This window comes from Protopterus annectens, chromosome 5.part0 (assembly GCF_019279795.1).
Source record: "Protopterus annectens isolate FY-2018-M chromosome 5.part0, PAN1.0, whole genome shotgun sequence".
Lineage (NCBI taxonomy): Eukaryota > Metazoa > Chordata > Ceratodontiformes > Protopteridae > Protopterus > Protopterus annectens.
Window position 1 is genome coordinate 933150477 of NC_056735.1, and position 23631 is coordinate 933174107.

The window sequence follows — 23631 nt, forward strand, 5'->3', positions numbered from 1 at the left end:
CAACACAGGAGAATTTACACTCCAAATGTGAGATACTGCAGTTATGGTAGCATCATATAATTATTGTGTGGACAAAAAGCTATTTTCCCTGGGGATGCTGGGATTTGCTAGTGTAACAGTATCCCACTGTAAATCCATCTCATAAGTAGAATGGCCAATGGTATATGACAGTAATCACAGTCACACTGTTTAACTCATTCCCTCCAATGGAGCACTGGAATTTTTCACTGCAACTTCCAATGGGCAGAGAGTAAGTTTTTTGATATAATGTGCCTGGGAAAATGACTTTTATGGCCATCTGGGGTTGGAAACGTTGCCACTGCAAATGTATGTAAACCAGTCCTGAATTCATTTGCAGTCAGACACACACTTGTAGAAGATAAGTTAACCTCTTACATAGCTACATATTCTAGAGAATAGTGTAACACAGGAGAAGTCTGACATTTAAAGTGTGATATTTCCCTTTAGAAAGAATGACCTTATCAGTGTGTTGCACCAGGGGTGTAGGCAGAGAATATAATTTAGTAAGTGCGTGCTCTTACTGCTGCTCCACACACCATCAATCATTTGAAAAATGCAAATGCCCTCACACTTAACACATTTTTGCTTCGCTTTCCCTCTAAAAACATGAAATAGACATTTGTTTCAATCTATGAGACTCATATCAGAAGCATTAATGTAGACAGCTGCAGACGTAGTATGGCCTAAAAAAGACATGATTTCTTTAAGTAATGGGTAGAAAGTTATACTCAGTAGGGTACAAGCAGTATGTCTAGCTATACCCTTGTGTTGCAAAGTAGTTGTGGATTTGAAAGGGGGAATTGGGGTTAATGGAGTCATGTAGCAGTTTAAAATGTTTATCCAGAGTGGAAGTTGATTAAGCACATGCTCAGCTAACTGTAATCACCCCCAGTGTCTCAAACACACATACACAAAACTTCCCCATAGTGAGCACTAAACATCCTACCTATCTAATTATATAGTGTAGAAAGCACTGTATTAATTGCAAGCACCATGGCAGAAGTCCGACTATTAAGGAGACTAGATGCAGTTTTGTCCAGATGACCTCTTCATTGTATTTCAGAAATGATGATTCAGCAAAAAGTGAGATAAGGGAGCCGTGTGCACATTTAAATGCATTGTCTATAGGGAAAATGAATACAGTACTAAGTGTTACACATACACAAATTTTCCATGTTAATTCTCAAACTTCATACCTATCTAGTAACACAATCAAGAGAGCACTGCATTAGTCATAAACACCACAGAAGAAGTCTGACTCTTAAGGGTAAAGAGGGCACTTTTGCCAGGATGACTTCATCAGTGTGTTTCATAGAGGATGTTTCAGTAAGAAGTGGGATAAAGGAACTGCATTAAGAGTTAATGTATTATTCTCAGGGGAAGTGGTACACCAAGTGTTATACACACTCTCACACACAAGTTTCCCATGTATGACATAGATCCTTCTATCTTATCCATTTACACAATATAGAGAGTACTGTATTAGTTGTGAGCACCACAGGAGAAGACTGACATTAACAACGTGAAATAGGACATTTGAAATGTTTGAAAATCCACTCTTTGAAACAGATGGTACTATGCATCACAGGTGGTACAACAAATCTATAAGTGTGCACAGGATATAGTTTTCTGCTAAAATATAGATACTGTCCATATACACTGCATTACTGTGAGGGACATTGACATATTTCACATTATGGGATGCCATAGACATTCACTATTGTATACAAGTGAATTATCAATAAAATGTTCCTGCAATTTAATTTAGAGATCATAGGATCATAGGAGATTATTAGGCTAATGATCCTAGGGCTGTTACAAGCTCAGCCAAGTGTATCCTTATTTCTATGATTAGTATATATCACCCCTGTCTAAGAGGGACATAGGTGGAACCCCTGGGGTGAATTTATGGTTACCTATCAAATCATCCAGATTGCATTTGAAGAGTACCAGTGAGGTGTTCTGCTTGATATGAAGCAGGACTCTGTTCCAAAGGTGTGGTAACCTTTGGGAGATGAATCTGTCCCTCTGCCAGTTTCCATTAATGTTGAATGAGTAACCCTTGTACCATTTGACTTACGGATATGCAGCCCTTCCAATAAATCAGGGTCAAAGATTGCCTTATATGCAAGGCAGAGATTGCCTTTGAGTACTCTGTATGAAACAGAATAAAGTGACAGTGATTTCAGATGATCCTCATAGGGCAGATTCTGAAGACCTTGAATTTTCCTTGTGAGGAATCTTTGTGGTCTCTCCAATTGCTGCATGTGCTTGGAAAGGTACATACCAAAAGGGGCACTTTACTCAATTATTGGCTTGATGAGGAAAGAGTATAGGGCGGTTATTAACTTCTTTTTCTTTCTTGAGCCAATGTTCTTACTTATGAGATGAGCAATATAGAATGCCCTTCTTACCACTGTGGAGATGTGGTGATCAAAGGTAAGGTTACTGTCAACTTGTGTGCCCATGTCTGTCACCACTGAGTGCGTACTTAGGGTGTTGTTATGGATGTGGTAGTTAGCAGGAACATCACTAACAACACCCTAAGTATGCACTCAGTGATGAGTGTGAGAGTGTTGAGGGGTGATTGCATTCTTGTATTATTTCATGGTTGCACTATATGCATTGCCAAGACAAACATGCAAGTCAAGCATAGGACAATGCACTGCAGAATAACACTGATGGATTGTGTGACAATAGTTTAACCAAACTTGCAACCCAGTTGCAAGTGTAAGCACTGTAGAACAGACATGAATTAAACAACTACTTCAGTCAACATAATTCTGAATTCAAGATCATCTTTTGAAAAAAGTAATACAGACATACAAGCATACAGCCTAAAACAATAATTAGATGATTCTGTCTCTCTCTCTCTCTCTCTCTCTCTCTCTCTCTCTCTCACACACATCTCTTTTTTTTGGATAGCAAAGTTTTAGTGCATGCATAATTATATGCTGAAGTGTAGAACTTAGAATGCGAATTAGCAGAACTCTGTGTTGCTCTATGCCAAATTTCATGCAGGTATCTGTAAAAGACAGGCTTCAAAATAGGGAGCAGGATCATTAATATAGCAACAGGATAATGATGTGTTAAGGAAAGCTGTAGCCAACATTTACAGCCACAGCAGTCAGACAAAACATTCTGAAACATTTTTTCATCCATCTGGATTCAAATCTTTAGAGCATTCCAAGAAAAATATTTATACCCGAGTATTATCTAAGCATACCATGTAGGAAGTCACACTTCTGATTGTTAACATTTGACAGCTGATTTCAGCAAATGTGAATGTATGTATTTATCTACATTACCCTTTTGACCACTGTAATCTGTACATCCCACTCTTCAGCTTGTTCAAAAGCCCATTAAATTCAATAAGCATAGCTAAGCACAGAGGTGTGATGTGTAACAGAGTAATGTAACTGAAATCAATAAAAGCACAAGTTGTTGCCATAAGCTGTGTACTTCCATTTAGCCTTAGATGCATTTGTTGCTTGGCACCAGACTGAGCAAATGCAGAGATGGAAGGATAATAATACAAAAAGGGAGAAAATGCACCGACAGGGTGAGATGGAGGCAGGGACAATATAGCTTATGACAGAAGAGGAATAATAATGGCTCATATCAATATGTAGCCAATAGGTACATATAAAATACTCAGTAACACTTAGCTAAAGGCTGGATTAGAACCCTTGAAATTATACAAAAAGTGTTCTATACTTATGAGCATTAGATCACCACACCACAAAGGAGTTACTACTTCACACTATTTAAATGACACAACTGAAGCACAGTGACAACTTACTGAAGCAAGAAGGGTTAACTGAGGCAGAGAAAGACAGATGTGGAGAGGAATAGCAACAATGTTTTGGGGAACTTGTAGGAAAATGTGTATGGTGTGTTACTCTTAGTTATTAAATCATTACTAATCTTTCATGCTCTGTATAATACTATGCTTCCTATAGGTATAAATAAGGGGTAGGAGAGGCAATAATCATGCATGACCTGTCTTAGGCATAGGCCAACTAGGAAGCCACCTAGAGCGCCACTCAAGCAGGGGTACATTTCCAGTATTTATTTATTTGTTTGTTTATTTTTGTAGTAAAGAAATGGTTCCTTTAAAATGTGTTAAATGAAAACAGGAGAAACTGAGTAGGAAAACAAACTGTGAGAAAAATGAAGAAAAAAAGTAATCTAGATGGTGTAGGTAAACCAAGATGAGGACACCATGTGGTGGTAGGGGTGCCTAGGACACCAGATGATGAAAAGCCAGCCCTGTAAACATGAATACATATGCAGGACAAGGTTGACTTAATAAATCACCCTGTTGGGCCTGCAATGTTTTTGCAAATTATGTCTTGCTGCATTATTGCAATGGTATAATAAGGAAATGTTGTATATGGAGAGAAATTCAGATGTTTGCAGTTAAATATATGATAGGAATATGAAATATCATGGATTAATAAATTGACCATCAGCTGTAGTCAAACCAATGACACTATGCAAAAACAACAGGCTACAAAGAGAGTAATTATCTCAACATGCCACATAGATTTTCTTACTTTACTACATCCAGCAACCTAAGAACTGATCCATTAGCTGCATCACTATATTGCCTTTAGTCTGCCTTTATTCTGTATATAATGCAGCAGACTTAAGCACATTTATGCAAAAGTAACCAGACCGCTGTGGATTAAAGTGAAATCTTCAACTTTTGCAAAAAGAAGTTAAATAATGTCAACTGTCCCTCAACATTGCTATGCTATGCCATCCTCCAAGTAAGTGCCGAGAACACAAAGTGAAGGCATTTTCATGTACCATTTCTGGCCATGTGTGTTTTGTGGGAATTTGTTTTTTGACCAGATTAAATGTGCGAATAGGGGTGGATAGGACAGTGGAGAAAACGAGGTTGGCAAGAGAGAGTATCTAAATGGGGAATGATACAGGAATTTGCAGGAGGGTCATAGGACAGCACTGGAGCTATCCACTTCTTCATAACATAAATGTACAACTGTGCACACAGGTTATGGATCAGGATACCTACAAAAGTGAGGGGCATACCTCTCAACCTGGAAACATCAAAATTCTGGACAAAGGCCCATGGAAAAAAGGTACAAATCTGTATGCTGATTGACATAAAATGTGCATACATAATTATACAACCCCGCCCACTCAATGGAATTGTGGGATAGCACTTTCCAAATGCAAACTGAAGAACAGACAATCAAAATATGGCCACAGAGTCCTCCTGCAGTCATTCCAATGTCCGATTACTTGGCTATTTCGCCCCATTTACAATAAACACTGTAATGTGCACAATGCTTTACTTCTACGATGATTATTTGGATTTCATTTAAAACTTTTATTTTATATTTTATAGCACAAATACTAATAGACATCTGCAAAACAAAGCAATACAGTCTCATAATGAAAATAGATTTAGCATTAAAACTTCTCTGCCCTTGAAACTCACATTCATTGAAACAGCATTGAAACCCACATTCCTAGAAAATGCATCTGGCCAGTGGCGGATAAAGATTACCTTTGGGCTATTTTCAAATCATAGGCTCCTTGCACATAAAACGTACATGTGTTCTTTGATTCACCTTCCTGACTGTATTAAATTATATTCCTTGTATAATACACCACACTTGTTAGAGCACATTTTAAAATTATTATTTTGAACATTTTTCCAGTAAGCAGTGAAACAAAATGCATGAACCAATAATGACAAAACTGCCCAATTCAGAACACGCCCATCATAAAAGTCTACTGAAACTTCTACAGTCCACTAGTATCAGTAAATATGCACAACCTCTACAGAAATAAAAGTCATATAAATAATTCCACATTAAAGAGATATGTAACTAATGAAGAGGTTGCTGCTAGCACACAACTTTATATCTCATTGTTTTATCTACAAGTAAAGTGCCTGTTGCCCTTGAAGAATAAATTGCCTATGTTACATTAAAAATGACAGCTAGTAATATTTCAATAAGGAACGGATGGCAAATTGATAACAGGTTCATAGTTACTAGGTATCTCGTGAAAGAGGACATTCTCAGGTTGCATCATTCACCCCCTTTAAAAGTATAACACAGTACAGTATCAGCAATCCATCTACATACTGTGGGAGGAAAACCCACAGCCTTCTGCAGCAAAAGCAGCATACTACCTGTTGTGCTACTAACAATGCAAGTAGACTTTGAATAAGCAGTGCTAAACTTCTCTTTCCCTGAAGAACTGTGGAGCACAAGAAATCAGGAAAAAAGACAACATTTATTGGGTAGAACAAAGGCCCACAACCGAGGACAAATTTTAAACATTGCTTGTATAATCTTAGAAAGTTGCAAGAATAAAATGTTGTGTTATCATCTGTTTCTTGAAAGAAATAAAGACTGAAACTTAAATGTTTATCATTATTTAGTGAATTCTTTTCTCACTTATTTGCCAGAAAACTACAAATGTTATTTCATTATTTGTTTACTGGGAAAGTCCAACTTGGAATGAAGACTATTTTCAGCAGAAGCCCAGGGAGAAATGCTCCAGATACATGTCTTTGTATCATGGGAGGAAAGCCACACAAATGCAGGGAAGACATACAGACTCCACACAGAAGGCACATCAGCTGAGAATCAAACCAAAAAAACCTCTTGCTGTAAGGCAACAACACTACCACTGCACAATCCAAACAGACCAAAAGTATGAGCCAAATATTCAAACACACACATGCACACACTACTTGGTAATGCAATTCACACACTCTATATGCAGCTACAGTAAGTAGTAATGCAATTTATGCATTCAACTATATGCAAAGAAAGAACACTCCAACACACACTCTGTATGCAGAAATACATAGAGTAAATCAGTAATCGTCCCAACCTCATCAATAAATGCAGCAATCAGTAACGACAGCAGTTACATGCAGAAACAGTAACAGTCCTGTTCTCTCAAATGCAATTATGCACCCAGAAATAATGGAAAGGTCCCATATGCATTCAACTATATGCAAATAAATCAACACACACACTGTATGCAGCAGCAAACACTTCAATTATATGCAGCGAAAGAACAATTCAACACACACTCTGTATGCAGACCCATTCTCATCAATAAATGCAGCAAAACAGTAATGACAGCATTACTGTCTAGGAATCTACTCTACTTTTTGTTTTTTATTAAAAGGTTTTACAATGTAAATGAAGAAAGCATTACAGTTTCATGGTGCTTCCGTTTAGCTATTGCTTCAAAAACAAAACGAGGAAGTCTTTCTGGACTATAAACAAATATGAGTTCGTATCATAGTGTTTTGCAAAAAAAAAAAAAAAAATTCAAACACCAAAAAGCACTAATGGTCTATGTGCACTAATACAATGCTACTAGTTCATTAAAATTACCTGCTAGCCTCACCGAATATCACTGATTGTAAGGTGTAATAACTGTAAATTTTAGACAGTCAGACTTCTAATAAAAATAAAAAAACACAGTTGGGTCTGTTGCTGCCACCCTGCTGTAACCTGTGTAGTCCTACTGCAGTCCCGATCCTCTCTAAGCTAACACTAACTAACTGAATCTCCTGTTGTCTCAATCTAGCTGCTCTAATTTGTGCACTTGCTTCTTAGGATAGCTGCTGACTGAGTGCTGCTGCGCCTGAAGTCCGAGATGCAAATTGCCACTGCCCAAACATAAACAAAAAACAATGAGTCAGCACCCCTCGAGCCCTCAGATGAATTCTGTGATGATGTCAGCAGAAATTGCGAACGGAAAAAAAATTTAAAAATGGCCGGGAAATAATTTGGAATAAAGGGGACCAATTGGAAATTTGTGGCACCCCATTATTTTGACCTCAAAATCATTAAATGCCAAGGAATGCGGCATGGTTGAGAAGTATGGTGAGGGGTACTTTTAGTGCTAAATTAGGCCTCCCATCTGCTTAGGCGGTCCTGCTTGCACTACTTAAAGTCACTATAGTTGTGATGACATTGTTCCCCAGTGTGGCATGCCTGTTGTACTGGAGACAGCCTTGACTAAGCTATTTCAACTCTCAGCCTTATACTCAGACCCAGTATAATCCAACTGTAACAGCAACCTATAGCTGTAGTATTTCATGAGGAGTGCCACAAATATCCAGGACTCTTTAACAGCCCTCCTTTCTACTCTAAATGTAGCACTGTTCTCTTCCTTGCAAGCCATGTCTGCACAAGTCAAGCTAACAAGATGTCTGAATTGACACCCAATTCAGATCTCACTGGTAACTGGTTGTGAACAAAGATGCACAACCTTGCCAACTGCATTTGCACAACTGAAAGCAGATGGACTCCTTGGCAGACACAGTGGTGCTGCTTACATCACATAACAGTAAGGGTGAGAAACATGGCATTGAGCTTTAAACATCTGTACTATATAAAGGTAATCATGTAACTAATACCCTTGTATCATACTGGGGAGACTGCTTGGATCCAGTGAGTTCAATACTGCTAAATAAATACAACATTTGGAGAATTATCTATTTTCTATGCTGCTGTATTATATCTTGCTATTTTTTAAATAATGCTTTATTTTAACATTCAAAGGTGAATTGCACTAACCACTGAAAAACATTTTATCTTAATTGTTTTTTCTTTATCCCTTTCTTTTAGCATAGCCATGTCTGTGTTGCAAAAAGTAAGCTGCAGAATGGTTCATGACCTATATCTTTTAGTTTGTGTTTAAGTGCTGTTTACACTGTTATTGCATTTGGTTGTTTTACATTTGTGAATTTCTACCTGGTTGCCCTCTACAGCAGCAGAGATGGCACTTATAAATATTTTTGTCATACATTTCTAATGCTATATTTTGAATTGTTACTGTTATTGCAGCAATATATTACACAAATGAACATGTGTTATCTGCACTACCGAACTGTTATAGATTTTTTTTTTTGTTTTTTGTGGGAGAGCTGTCCTAACTTGTGTGCAGTCATAGGGAGTATTAACTTTTAAATTGTTGTGTGCAGCGATGCATGTATTTAGACCTAATTGAGTTCAAAGACATCATGTCTGTGTATTATATATCTAATCATAGTTACTTTTTCTCTGTTTCATTTCCTACAGGGATATGACACCCAAGAAAAAAAACTTTACCCCACAAGCTACCATACACTGATGCAGAAATTTATGTAATTTTCTGGGACTTATGTTACCACAGAGCTTTTCTGTTAATGAGCATTAGAGGTGACCAATTTGCCATAGATAGGCTATGGCAGTTGGAGATTGATGACATTAAATCTATCAGATGGCATGGGAGAACATATACCCAGGTACGATACTGGGCACATGGCATAATAACCTCTGCCCACAATAGGGCAGCTGCAATTACTCAGGAATAGTTGGTTACTGGGGGATTCTGCTACCAAACCACCACTAAGTGAAACAGAGGAATTCCTGCCTAGAGGAATCCTTGACAATGGTACAGATGTGGAAGTCAGACCCAGAGTGTCGCAAGCATACCTTCCAGATATGCAAAATGCAAGTTTCATTGTTATATCTTTATAAGCATATACCTTATATGTCTTATATAAAGAGCAAGTGATAATTGATCTGTGAGTCAGATGGTACTAGCATGGAAAACTAAAGTAGGTTATTTTGAAGGGGTGGAATACACAATTTCACTACATTTTTGTATGAGAACATTTTTAATCTGCACTTGTTAGAGGATTGTTCTCTTTCTGTTGTTTCATTTGCATTGTGATACTTATCAGCCTTCTTTCCTTTCCTCACATAAAGGCACATTTGGATTGCAGGCTGCCAATGCAACTTCACATGGTAAGCACACATTTGGTTATTGGTATTACTGTCTATTTGGTAGATTCAGGTTTATATGAGTGTGTTGCTTTAACATCCATTAGATTTTATCATACCTTTCATATAAGGAAAATATGTGATCAATTTTTTTTTCATTTTGTTGTGTTTATTGCTTATTATCATACGTGATCCTGAGAGTAGCATTGTGGAACTCTGAACACTTGATTTTAGAGTTTCAGCAGCCTCTGATGATGATGATGATGGTGGTGATGAAGAGGCACAGTCTGTGGGTGCAGAGGATCAATCTGAGACTGAGGTTGTGGTTCCCACATCCTCTGCACATATGTCAGACACAGTCAGTATGCCTACGCATATTAATGACACAGATGCCTCTGATATAGGACAGGTTGAGGGTAACACTACTGATCAGGGCAGTGTGGTTACTGCAGTTTCAGAGCTTATTGCTTCTTCCCAAAATCATCATGAGGGCATGGTGCCACACAGGATCATTGGTAGGGGTGCTCAGACGAGGCCTGCTGTGCACCCTTTTCCTGATGCTGGTGTGTCATTAGGTGCTGCTAGATGAATATTTAAGGCAGTAGTGAAAGAGCAGACAAATTCCACCATTGCCTCAAAAGAGTTAGTGTGACTACTAAATGTCATGCATTCTGACATTTGTGACTCCCTGAACTGTGTGGGCAACTCCTTTGACAGGCCAAATGACACACTGGAGCAGGCAATGTTTGTGATGGAACATCTGTTGGGCTAGTGTGGGCATCCACACAGCCAGAGAGCAGCTACATTTTATGGTGTTAGCAGATATGGCATGCAAGATTCCACTCCCATAGTGACACTACATTCACTGCTTCATCAGTGATTGTGATGTCCGCACCAAAATGTGGTGGGCCAGAGGGTAATGGCCCTGGACATAGGTGTGAAGAAAGCTTACCCAACAGACATCACTCCCATTCAGAAAGCACCCTGACTTCCACCCAGGGCCATGGAAGTAGCAGTGCAACTCATGGCGGAGGTGCTTCTTGTGGTCAGGGGTGATGATGCTAAACTGACTTCTCTACAGTGTATATCTCACCCCTGTCTGAGATACCATGACATAGTGCTATCACAGTGCTTGATTGTATTCATTCAGACACACACACATTGAAAAAACAAATTCACCTGCCTATATTACCTCATATACATGAAAACTCTCTAAACAGTATGACTGAGTGATATACATTGTTTTTTACAGGCCCTAAACAATGTATACTGTGATAGATACATGTGTTTCTTACATGCTCACTCTCATTTCTTTGGTGTCAACCTTGCTCTCCTACCACCCCTTCACCTGTGCAAATGATGATGACTGTGCCCTTGCCTTTGCTTTGCAAACTTCTTGGTGACTTAGGGTTGAATATATGTCTGATGCACACAGTGGATAGCTACTGCTAGCTTATTCACATGCTTACACTTATCAATATGTATTGCAGAAGAAACACTGTTAATTTCTTGTTCCTACTCATTTTTGAATGACTGCTTGTATAATTGTCAACCAACATTGTATTTAGTTAGGATTGTCATTACAGCTCTGGAAATATTAGGTACTTTAGTCCTGCTTCTTGGTATAGTTGTACAAGTGAGGGTATAATTGAACTGTTCTGTGTTTTATAAAAATGCTTGATGCACACTATTCTTTCTAATACATAAATGTATATTGCAAAAATCTGACAGTGGAGATATTAATGGCATAACTGCATTCCTCAGGCAAATGCCTATCTTTGGGGGCATATGCAGATTTCCATATGAGAGTAATCTGTTATATAACTTTTTTTTTCATTACTGGTTGCACACTTAACTTGTCATTGCTGCAGGTACAAATTGTGTCCTTGGGGAGCTGTCCCTGTCTGATGCTATCAGAACACAGCCATTACCTGGTTAAGTAAAGGTTGTAAAGTCTGACAGGCATCAGTTTTATGTGTTAAATTGAATTAGCAGCATGTACACAAACAGACTATACAAATGTATATTCATATAAGAGACTTATTGAAACTAGCTGATCAAGCGATACTGTCAGATTATAAACATTTTCTTTATAACACAGATATAACTGTCAGCTACACTGCACTTCCTCAGCTGACTCAGATTATGAAAATGTCCACCACAAGTCTTTTTTTTATAGTTTCAACACTTTGTCCTTGATGAAAACATTATTTTCCTGAATTGAAGCCTTCTTTATCTACATTCTTAACTCAGTCTAGAGAAAAACAATTCTCAGCAGTTTGAAATGTTCTTTCAGAAATGTTTTTCATTGATAGGATAGTCTGTAACTGCTGTGTTATCCACCCTTTACCTTGATTATCTGTTTACATTTAACTGTTAAGGATATTTCAACAAGCCTCTATTGTTAATGCCATTTGTTACAAAAACATTCATATAATACTTTTTTGTTCCACACAATCACATTCTGTAAAGCCAATGTATCACATACTATTTTGAAAAAAATATCACACTATTATTATGATTACCAAACCTCTATTACTATAAAGGAAAAAAAGTTCTACCAAATTCTATATATATTTCTATTAAATACATGTCATTGCTATGAGGGAAACAAATATTATGCTTATATAATTCTATCAGGTCATTCTTTTTAAAAAAGCAAAATAAGTCAAACATTGAATCTTACAAAAAATCATTTCTCCATTGGTTATGTTACTTTTTTACCACCTACGTTAGTTACAATAGATACCTGATTAACACTCTTTTTAATAAAAGTTTAACACACGTGCACATTATTATGATCAATAATATAATGGCTACTATAGTAATTAAAACTATGATAATAGTTTTCCACTATCCTGAAAATAACCTATTTATCCAATCACTCCAGTCACTGTCCCATTTCATAAATTTTGCTTTCTGGATGTCGTCTTGTCTGGAATATAAGTACAGCACTCCTCATTGACCAGAGCATAAAGACACCCCTGGGAAGCAATTAAGTAATCAAGTACCATCCTGTTCTGTAGTACCATTGTCCTAATGGCTGTCATTTCCACTCTTATGTCTGTAGTTGCCCCAAATGTAGCATTAGCCAGTACTTCTAATAATTTACTGAGCTTTTTCAATCCCCATATACTCTTTACAGCTCTATATGCTGGAATAATCCTACTCCAGATATTGCCCCATCTCCTAAATCCATACTCTTTAACCCTTTTACTTCTGCTGCATTTATGTCATGACTGTAGATCCATGATTAATCTAATATACAAATTCTGTTTTCTAATTCTCTCTTTTTCCTGACATTCCTTATTTTACCTTCAGGTAGTTTTTTAGTTAATCTCATTGATGGTATTACATACCCTACATAACAGGTTCCTTCTCATTTCATAGGAAGCCATTTATATGCTTTTGTACTGCAAATATAGTATTCTCCCTCACATAATGTACCTATTGGGCCCTCCTGTAGTCTTGGATTAAGACTAGCAACAAACTTGTGTATGTCCTTATCATTTACATCCTCCAAAATTCATAATGTACAAATTGTACTACATCTGCCCTGATATTTTCTGAGGGACATTCCTTCCAATCGGTCCAATTGAATACTGTATTCATTATTTTCATTGCTTTTCCCATTTTTGTTGCTCTAAAAGCTTTCTCACCTCTGCCCTGATTTCTAACTCCTTTTCCATTTATTTATTTAAACATCCCCTAGCTACTGTGACATTGCATTCACTAATCCCTACTGGTTTTGATCCTGCCTGTTGTATACAAATATTTCCTTTTGCAACTGTCCTTACTTTTAAGGTTGGAATATCTACCTTGTCTGGTATGCCACAAACTCTATTTCTGTTACTAATTGTTAGCAAATCTTTTAGCTCCATGGGTACTGCTGAAAAAATATACTCTATCCTTTGCCGTAGGTATTGGTGCACATACCCAATATTAGTTTCATTATTTACTTCTACATATGCCATTTGCATTACTGCAAATGTATTAAAATCAAGTATCCATCCGTTCTTGTCTTTTGATATTGATTGGCCTTTCAGGCAATATGCAACATCCATTGCATATATTATAATAACTAACTGTATCAATTTATGTTTCCAAATCTGTTTTCTGGGAGCTTTTATCAATAAAGGTCTTTTTTTGTTCCTGTTCTGGCTAGGCATCTGAAAAATAGATAAATAAAACATTATTTACCTACCCTTCATTTGTTCTCCCTGTTTAATTACTTTACACTGATATCTATGTAACAACATGTTTTTTTAGACTTTTTCACATTCTGTACTCTTAGGACCAATAGTCCAATCAATTTATTTGCTTCAAAAGGTCCTTGCCAGTTACTGTCCCATTGACAAGTTTTACTGAATTTTTTACCATGACTTTACTTCCCAACTGAATATCTCCTTCCTCTGGCAATGTTGGGACTTTTTTTCCCACAAATGGCATGCTTGCTCTTTGCCTCTCTGTTGTCATACATCCTGCAGGTCTTTCATTCATTGTTGATGCTTACAATGGCCTTTCACTCTATATTTCTGGGTCAAAAAGAAAGGCATCTGTCTGCCTGTCATCACTTCAGGAGATGTTCCTGTCTTGCTATTTGGTGTTGCCCTGACTCCCATCAAAATGCTAGATAAGTGATTTACCCAACATTTTTTCAACCTGTCCTTTAAGGTTCTATTCATTCTTTCAACCAAACCATTTGATTGTTGATGATAAGGAACATGAAACCTTTGCTGATATCCTAGCATGTCACAAAATAATTTCAAAAATAATTTCATCATTTTACTGACAAATTGTGGCCCATTGTGGGATTCTATCACCCTGGGCCATTCCCAATGGCAAAAAATGTTTTTCCAAAGTACTTCTGCTGTCACTTTAGCTATCATTGCCTTGGTTGGAATTGCTTCCAACAATCTTGAAAAAAGGTCTACCACTACCAGCAAGTAGCGATACCCACCCTTTGCAGGACGCAATGATCCTGCATAGTCAATCTTTATAGAATACAGTGGTCCATCTGTCATGGGTACCATATGCAACTGTGGCTTCTTGCACTTTGTATTTGTCTGTAGACATATAAAGCATTCATGCTGCAGTACATTATATAGTTTTTTCAAATGTGGATTGCAATACTGTTCTTTCACTACTGGCCAACACTTTTGTGTTCTTACATGTCCCAAAATTTGGTGATTTAACTTTACTAGTTGTTTTGCCAACTGATATGGAATGTATGGCAATTTTAACCCTTTCTCTGTCTCAGAAACATAGAAATACCCACCTACTTCATAGGTTCATAGGTTCATAGGTTCATACTAGGCTATCTGCCCGAGGGCATTTATAAGCCTAGCCCATATTTTTATGGCTTAAGCCACCCCTTTTGTATGGGGAACTATACCCTTTATTTTGCTGTGCCTCTGTCTAGCAGTGACACTGAGGTAATCCCTGGAGTATATCTGCGATCTCCCATCCATTGGTCAAGATTTCTCTTGAACAAGGCCAGCGAGGTGCTCTGCCTCACATATACCGGGATTTTGTTCCACAGCATAGGGAGTCCTTGGGTGATGAATCTATCCCTCCAGCACGTCCTATTTATAGCCGTGTCGAGGTTTAAGTCTCCCGCCCTTGTGGCTCTGACGGATCTAGATTTTTTCAGGTGAAGCATATTCATCAACTCTGGGCTTGACATGGCCTTGTATGTCAGGCAAAGGTCACCTCTGAGCAAGCAGTAAGCGACTGAATAGAGCTGGAGTTCTTTCAGTCGGGCAGCATAGGACAGATTTTTGAGACCCTTTATCCTTTTGGTGAGGAACTTTTGTGGCCTCTCCAGCTGCTGCAAGTGTCGGGTCAGATACATTCCGAATGGGGCATTGTACTCAATCATTGGTCTGATGAGTGATGAGTATAGGGAGACTATGACCTCCCTTGATCTAGATGTGAATCCCTTCATGATGAGGTGGGCAATGTAGAAGGTCTTCCTAACTACTTTAGCTACATGGGTGTCGAATGACAGGCTACTGTCAACCTGGGTCCCCAGGTCCCTGATAACTTCTTCTGTGCTCAGAGGATTACCACCTATATTGTAGCTAGGGGTAACCTTGTTTTTCGAAGGGTATGACTATGCATTTTTTGGCATTTAACTTTAGGCCATGGCTCTGGCACCAGTCATCCATTTCTGTGAGACCCTTCTGAAGGATATCTGTGTCAGATGTGTTTTCGACTACGGCGCCCAGTTTGCAGTCATCTGCAAACTTTGTCAGCCATAACCCTCCTGTGTTTGCTTGTACTTCAGAAAAGTAGATGCCAAACAAGAGTGGGCCCAGGACTGAGCCCTGTGGGACACCACTTGTGACAGGCTTTGAGTCTAACATGGCGCCAGCAACTCTGACCCTGTGGGTTCTGTCACTCAGCCAGTTTGCAACCCATCTTGTGATGTATGGGTTAACATTTAAGCTGATGAGTTTTTCAATGATACCCAAGTGGGGTATTGTATCGAAGGCCTTCGCTAGATCGAGGTAGGCTGTATGGACTGCCTTTCCCTCATCAATGGCTTTGGTGACTGTTTCGAAGAAGTCAACCAAGTTTAAAAGGCATGATCTGCCTTTGACAAAGCCAAACTGGGTTGGATCCAAAGTCTGCAAGTTCCCTATGTCTTTATTTATGAGATCCATTATGATCCTCTCCATAGCTTTGCAGATAAGGCTTGTCAAGCTAATGGGCCGGTAATTTCCAGGGTCTGTGGAGGCACCGCCTTTGTGAAGTGGGACCACAGTCACAGTGTGCCACTCCCTGGGTACGTATCCAGAGGTGAGACTATGATTAAACAGCTGTCCTAGCTGTGGGTTTAATTCCTCGTTGAGTTCGTGGAGCACACAGCCTGGGACACCATCAGGTCCCATGGATGCTGTGTTTTTGCTTTGGAGAGAGCAGTTCTCACTTGGGCGTTTGAGATGTTTGGGGGCTGCAACCATTTGGTATAGATATCTCTCCTTTTGGGGAGGGGAGAAGTTTGCACTGAACCTGTCAGCCAGTATGTTGGCAATGTCTGTAGGATCAGTAATCTTCACATCATTTCGAACTAGTTCTGAGCATATCTGGGAGTTTCCTCCCAGGTTTCTAACATAGCTAAAGAAGGCCTTATGATTGTCCTTTGAGTCTTTAGCTATTTTTCTCTCAAAATTTGCTTTGGATGATTTTATGAGAGCTCTTAGTTTTTACTTATAGTGATCAAGGGTGTCTTACCTTTTAAGGATTTTGCTCTATCTTGTAGTAGCTTCCTCCTTTTGTTGTAGAGTTTGTTTATGGCTGGGGTCCACCAGACTGGATGCTTGCCCTTGGTACAAAGAGTCTTTGTTTTGCTTGGGATTGCCTTATCCATGCAGTGCTGCAGGTGCTGGTAGAAGGCATTTGTAAGTGATTCAGCGGCTTGAGTACTGTTATCCGCGCTCGGGGCCTTAAAGGAGACCACACTAGTCTTTAGAAGTGTGAAGTCGGCTTTCGAAGTTTTTACTGTGGTCTTTTTATTTCAGGTGGGGTGGGATGAGGACCTCCAGCAAGATTAGTTTGTGATCTGATCTCACCAGTGAGGGGTATACTTCCGGTGTTGAACATTGTGCTCCCATGTTCGTGATGATGAGATCAAGTATGTTTTCTCCTCTTGTGGGGATGGTGACTAGTTGTTCCATGGCATTTGAGTTTATGAATTCCAGGAACTTTTGGGCTAGGGTGTTTGGGCTTGAGTAGTGTTCCCAGTCTATATTAGGGTAATTGAAGTCACCTAGTATGATGGTGTTTGGAGATACATTTATCCCCTCCAGTGTTTTCAGGAAAGCCATGTGAGGTTCCTGAGTTTGTGAGGGTGGCCTGTAACATGCTACAATTTGCAGAGCAGTCTTGCCTATGGTTAATTGCACCTGGATGGTCTCCGATGCATCGTGCGTTGCCACCAGTCTTGAGGTGTGGGTGTCCTTGATGAATATGGATACCCCCCCTCCTTTCTTGGTATTGTCCGGATTTTGGGGCCGGAACGCATGGTATGAGGTAAAACCTGTTAGTTTCATCATTCTGTAACACACATTTTTCCAATTCCTCAGACTCTCCCCTTTCCTTTTGAATCTTTTTCAAATCCTCATCTACTTGTCTTTCTTCCACCAAAACTCGTACTTCAGAAACTTGATGTTTACAAGCTGTCTTTTCAGCCTCTTCAGGATATAAAGGCTTTCCCTTCTCAACTGCTCCCTTTATTTGCATCCGCCAAAGCATTTCCCTTTGCATTTTCATTATTTGTCATTCGATGAGCTTTTAACTTTAAAATACTGAACCGTCCCTGCAACTTGTATTTTTGAATCAGTTTCCACATATCCCATAAAACAGAATAATGCTTCAAAGATTTTCCTGCACTATCAGTGAAACCTCTCCTAGCCCACATTGCAATATGTAGTCTCAGAGAATTTACTACATAAGCCCTGTCATTGTAAATATTTACTGGATGTAAATGCTGCAAAACATATTTTACATTATGCAGCTCAGCCCATTGTGCTGACAAGTATCCTGGTAACTTAACCATAACTGGTTTGTCTCCCTTTTGCAATGTTATTATTGCAAACCCAATGCAGTACTTCCTATCCTTCCAGAAACATGTACCATCTACACACACTGTAGGAATGTGGCAGTCGTAATCTGCCTTTGATGCTGATTTATCCAGTTTCTATAAAGCTGCCATACAGTTATACACTTTTCCTTCATATCCAATAAAACTGGGTAAGTAGTACTTGTCCCCTTTCTGTATTTCTACATTTTTTTTAGTTATCCGTTTTGAAAAAAAAAACAGTCTAACTAACTCCTTCAATGATTTTGTTTATTTCACTGTCATTTAACATAGTCTTGATTATCAAATGTACAGTTTAAACTACAACCCTCGAGAACATTGTCAAATACTCTGCCTGTCTTATTCCCCAGTAAATGGCCAAAAGCCATTTAATGCAAGGATGATATACTTTTTCTACAGGAGTCATTCTCCTGCTGCAAAAAGTAACTGGTCTTAACTTAGTGTCCATTAACTGAGATACCTCTTGTTGCCAAGACTGTAATAACACCTCTGAGACTGTATCCTTACCTGTTGTTGCTTGCAAAACAAAGGGTAATTTACTGGTGGGAGTTATCAGCTCCACTGACTGTGCCAACTTCTGCTTTAACATTTTAAATGCCTCTTCCTTAGTGTGACTCCATTGTAGAGTCAATTCTTCTTTTTGATCTGCCAACATTTTATTGAGAGGAGCTGCAGCTTTTGCGTAGTCCTCTATGAATTCCCTATTATAATTCATGATTTCCATGAATTTATCCAAACTGAATTTGTCAAAAGCTTTGGCAATTGTAGAATGCCCCTAAACCTTTCTTGATATTAGGCTTTGACCTAAGCAGTGATTGTGTGTGCTGTCCTTTGCCTCTTAGCCAGAGCCAGGGCATACTGTGCACACCTCCATCTGCCAGCACCATCTGCAGATGGTGGTTCTCTCTCAGACTTCTCATCTGTACCTGCTGCTGTTGCTGCTGGCCCTAACTATGGGCCTTGAAACTGTGGTCCTGACCCTTGCTGTCCTTGTTAAAACTATTTCCTGAGAATTATATAAAAAGCCGAACGAAGAACATATTGTGTAATATGACACAGACTGTAAGGATGATAACATTGTTGCCTGGGCTGTACTGCATTACAGCTTCTGATGTGTCTAGACACTGTTACCTTGATTTAAGCAAACCAAACACAAGTCCTATGATACTCCTAGATTGAGAGTGGGCCTCATTGTATCCTTGCTTATTGGGGTTGTGTGGGTTTCTCATGGGTGTCATACCATGCATCTCCCACTAGATGTCCTTGAGAAATGTTACCTCTATCAGTCCGAATGAACAACCCACAAGTGTGCAATATGTGTGAGTTGTGGAAACTGCCTGGGTTACCTGAACAGACATTTTAGGTGATCCCTTTGGCATTTCAGACAACCTGACAGTTTATAGAGTTGAAATCTTTTCTGTTGATGTACTCCCCTGTTCACTGGTTGGGGCTTTTATGCTTTTATTTGTGTTGAATCTATGACCTCCAACACATCAGGGAAGTGTGCTACTGCATAGAAGTCCTGCATGGTTCTTGCTCTCTCCTGTGGGGTGCATGGGAAATAGATGTTATTCCTTGATGTAGTAGCATTGCATTTAAATACTGATGTAATATTCTAGAGGCTGGTGCCTGTGACACCACAAATGTATCCCATGTTAATCTATTAAAAGTACCAGTAGCTACTATACATAATGCTACCCATACCTTTATTTCCACTGTGATGGGTTCTCCATGATTTCCCTGGGTCCTCAGGTGGGGGCAGAAGAGGTTGCATAAGTCCTGTTTCCCTATTCACCCCATATTGTTCAGCAATCTCTGTCGTGCAGCCCATGATAAGTCATAAGGGGTCTAAACACCCTTCTTCTTCTTGCCCTAGGTCTGGCAGCAGCAAAACCCATTTCACATACAGCATACAGTAGCAGCACCAACACCTATCATTTTTTTATAAGTGTAATCATACTGTATTCCAAACTTGCATACCTCTCAACCTCTAAGAGCAAGAAATCTGGACAAAGCCATGAATAAAAGTTTGACAAAGGCCCAAAAACTGAGATAATTTTTAAATATTGCTCTTACAAACTTAGAAAGTTGATAGAATAATAGGTTTTGCATTAGCATGAATTTCTGAAGGGTATGAAGTCTGAAACTCAAATGTCTATCATTATTTTCTAACTTTAGTCTTAATTATTTGCCACTGATTTTCTAGAAAAACACAATTTTATGAAAAATGGACCAAAATATTAGGCAAAAATCTGGACATTCTGCAAAAGTTTTTGGTGTACAGGGCAAAAGCCTACACTGAGTGTTCATGATTGCGTTATAGCTCTCTGAACAGCTTTGCCATGTTGGGTTGTTAATCATAAAGCATATTATGTTGTTTCCCTTTGTTTGGCAACCGTATACACTGTGTTGGACCATTTAATAAATACCAAACTAGCACGCCATCATGTAGCTGTTAATGAAAGTGACCATATACCTTATTCCTAGGTTTTTGTAGATTGCAACAATAGTAACAGTTCACATCTGTCTTCCCTTACAAGCAGTCATTTTTAGGTCACATTATATTTTTTTACTCTGGAAGTGAGCACAACTCATTCCATTTTCAATTAAATTATGGTATTGCACATGTAAAGTAATTAACCATAAATTATAAAGTCTAACTAATTAGTAGAATGCAACATGGGGATAATTCTCTAAAAATATTTCTGTTGACCATTGTAGGGAGGCACAGTCTTGTGACTTTTGGATTCTTTATCAGTCCTACTTAAATAGCTGAACTACTTTGTGACTTTAAATCAGAATTTATTAGAAGTTTAACAAGGAATCCATTGTTTATGAACTACCTTGAAATTTTAAATAAGAATTGTTTCAAGAGGCCTTCACTTACAAATTCTACACAGTGTCCTTTATGCATTTATTATTTCATTATTTCATTATTTATTCATCATTCTTTTATTCAAATTACTTATGTGTTAATGTATTTATTTTTGTATTTAGAACCCCATCTTAATGAAACATTGACTGCATTAAGTCCTGGCACTAACTCACATGGATAGTCTGTGCATTATATGACCTAGATAGTTGTACCAGATGGACATGTCTCAAGGATAACGGCTACAAAAGACACTCTAAATCATAGCTCTGATGTCAATGTATTTACTAATGTTTCATTACAAAATGTACATGGAGATGAGGACAGCTCATGCGTGCAAGATTCATCAATGTTCACAAAGGAAATTATCAGATAAAGTAAATAAGACATTGTGGGGTAGCATGCAGGAATGAAACTTTGTTTTGACAAAAATGCCTGACTAGGTGTTTCTGTGGCTACTCTGAGTTGCTGAAAGGGATGGTGGTGTGTAACAAATAAGTGAACATGTATATTACAAAACAACATATTCAGTCTGTAATCTGGCATGGAAGCAGCTGAGCACACATTGCAGTTTTCATATATCACTGTATATGAATTTTAAGAAGGCAGTCTGTATGAAATAATGAAGAAGCTTTTTAATGACAAACTATTGTGGCTATTGATTCTCAGCAGTAATGTTTCCCTGAAATTGGTGTTTGCATTAAATTTATTGAAGTTAAAAGTGTGTAGATGACGCATGATATACAGTTTTTGAATATCAGACTCATACCACTAAAGAGTTTTGCTACTGGTCATCAGATGTTGGCAAAAGAGTATACAACTTGTAAATGACAAATAGAACAAGTTGTTTCAGTGAGGAGGCTCCTTGGGTACAATACTGATATGGAAGCAGTTATATGGAGTTGAATGGTGAAGATATGCAGACCAGTTAAAACTAGTAGATCAGCCAGCTAGCCTAGAGCCGGTGGCCTGATAACTGAGTGTTGAAGAACCAATGTTTTGCATAATAATACCACAGAAATGACTGTCCATGAATTAACCATCAACAAGCCAGATAAAACCCAAATGCATACCCACAATATAAGTCTGTCCCAACTATCAGCAGAAGGATATATTTATTTTTAGAGGAAGTGATCAAGAAAGATGAAAACTCAGATCTTTCAGCATGAACAAAATAACCATCAGTTTAGTACGCACCAAAGAATGATGACTGAGACCTTTCACCACTGAAGATCAAACATAGGTCTATTAAGCAATATGGATGGGGTGTCACAACATCCCAGGTGGAAAACATCCACAAAGAGCCTAGTCACTTCAACTACTTCAAGCCAAACAGGACCACACAGATGATTTCTCAAGCATCTAAGGATATACATTCCAAGGATAAATTCATTATTGGAGAGAAAATGCTTGCGATTTTCAAACATTACAGTTGCAATTAAAATAACTACTGCAAATTACTGATGCCAATAAGTAAACATGCTAAATAAATTGACAATGTGGTATAGTAATCTTTTGAGAAAACAAAACAATCATAATTGTTAAAATTAGATAATATGTGGTGTTTGAGGGTGCAGTGATCTATACACAATATCATTCCAGATAAAAGTACGATTTGAAGAAATAACTTCAAGTGTATAACATTATTTAATGGCCCTGAGCTCCGGTACATTGTTGATGTCTTTTGCCCTTTGGGAACAGTATGTAAAAATGGAGGAAAATGCTTAATAGTAGCACATGTGCAGGTATGGATTCAAGTGGGGGATGGCTTTAGTAACTGAGGTGCAGCAGCTATAAGCAGATATCACATGACCTGCACTGGTGGCCTCAATATACTTATGAATGTTTAAGGAGGCAATGAGCAATAGGAGATCTAGCTGTGGAACAGATCACATTCTTTTAGTAGTCAAAGCCTGCTGCCTGGACATTGCGGTTCCCTCAATATGCATAAAAGTGTTTTAGCAGGCAGGGTACATGTCTTCATTTGAAAATTGTAAATCACAAATTATACATTTTCTAGTGGCAATTATGGGGAGGGGGATATTGTAGATTTATTTATTTATTTATTTATTTATTTGCAGTTGGTTTACCAGGATAGTCCATTGGGCCATTTGAACCCGTTTTCAATGGAGTCCTGGGGAGAAAAGCTCCAATAGCACTCTAGGTTACAATAGTTTAAAGATTATATTTATACAAAGGTTGCAGTTTTGAACAAGACCTTTACAATTAATACAGCAAACATTGCAGGTAATACACACTAGTGATGAGGTTGGAGTTAAAACTGACTGGCAATGGAACATTGCATTGTACAGCTGAGAGGCATTTCTTCTTAGGAACATACAGTTCATAGTTAC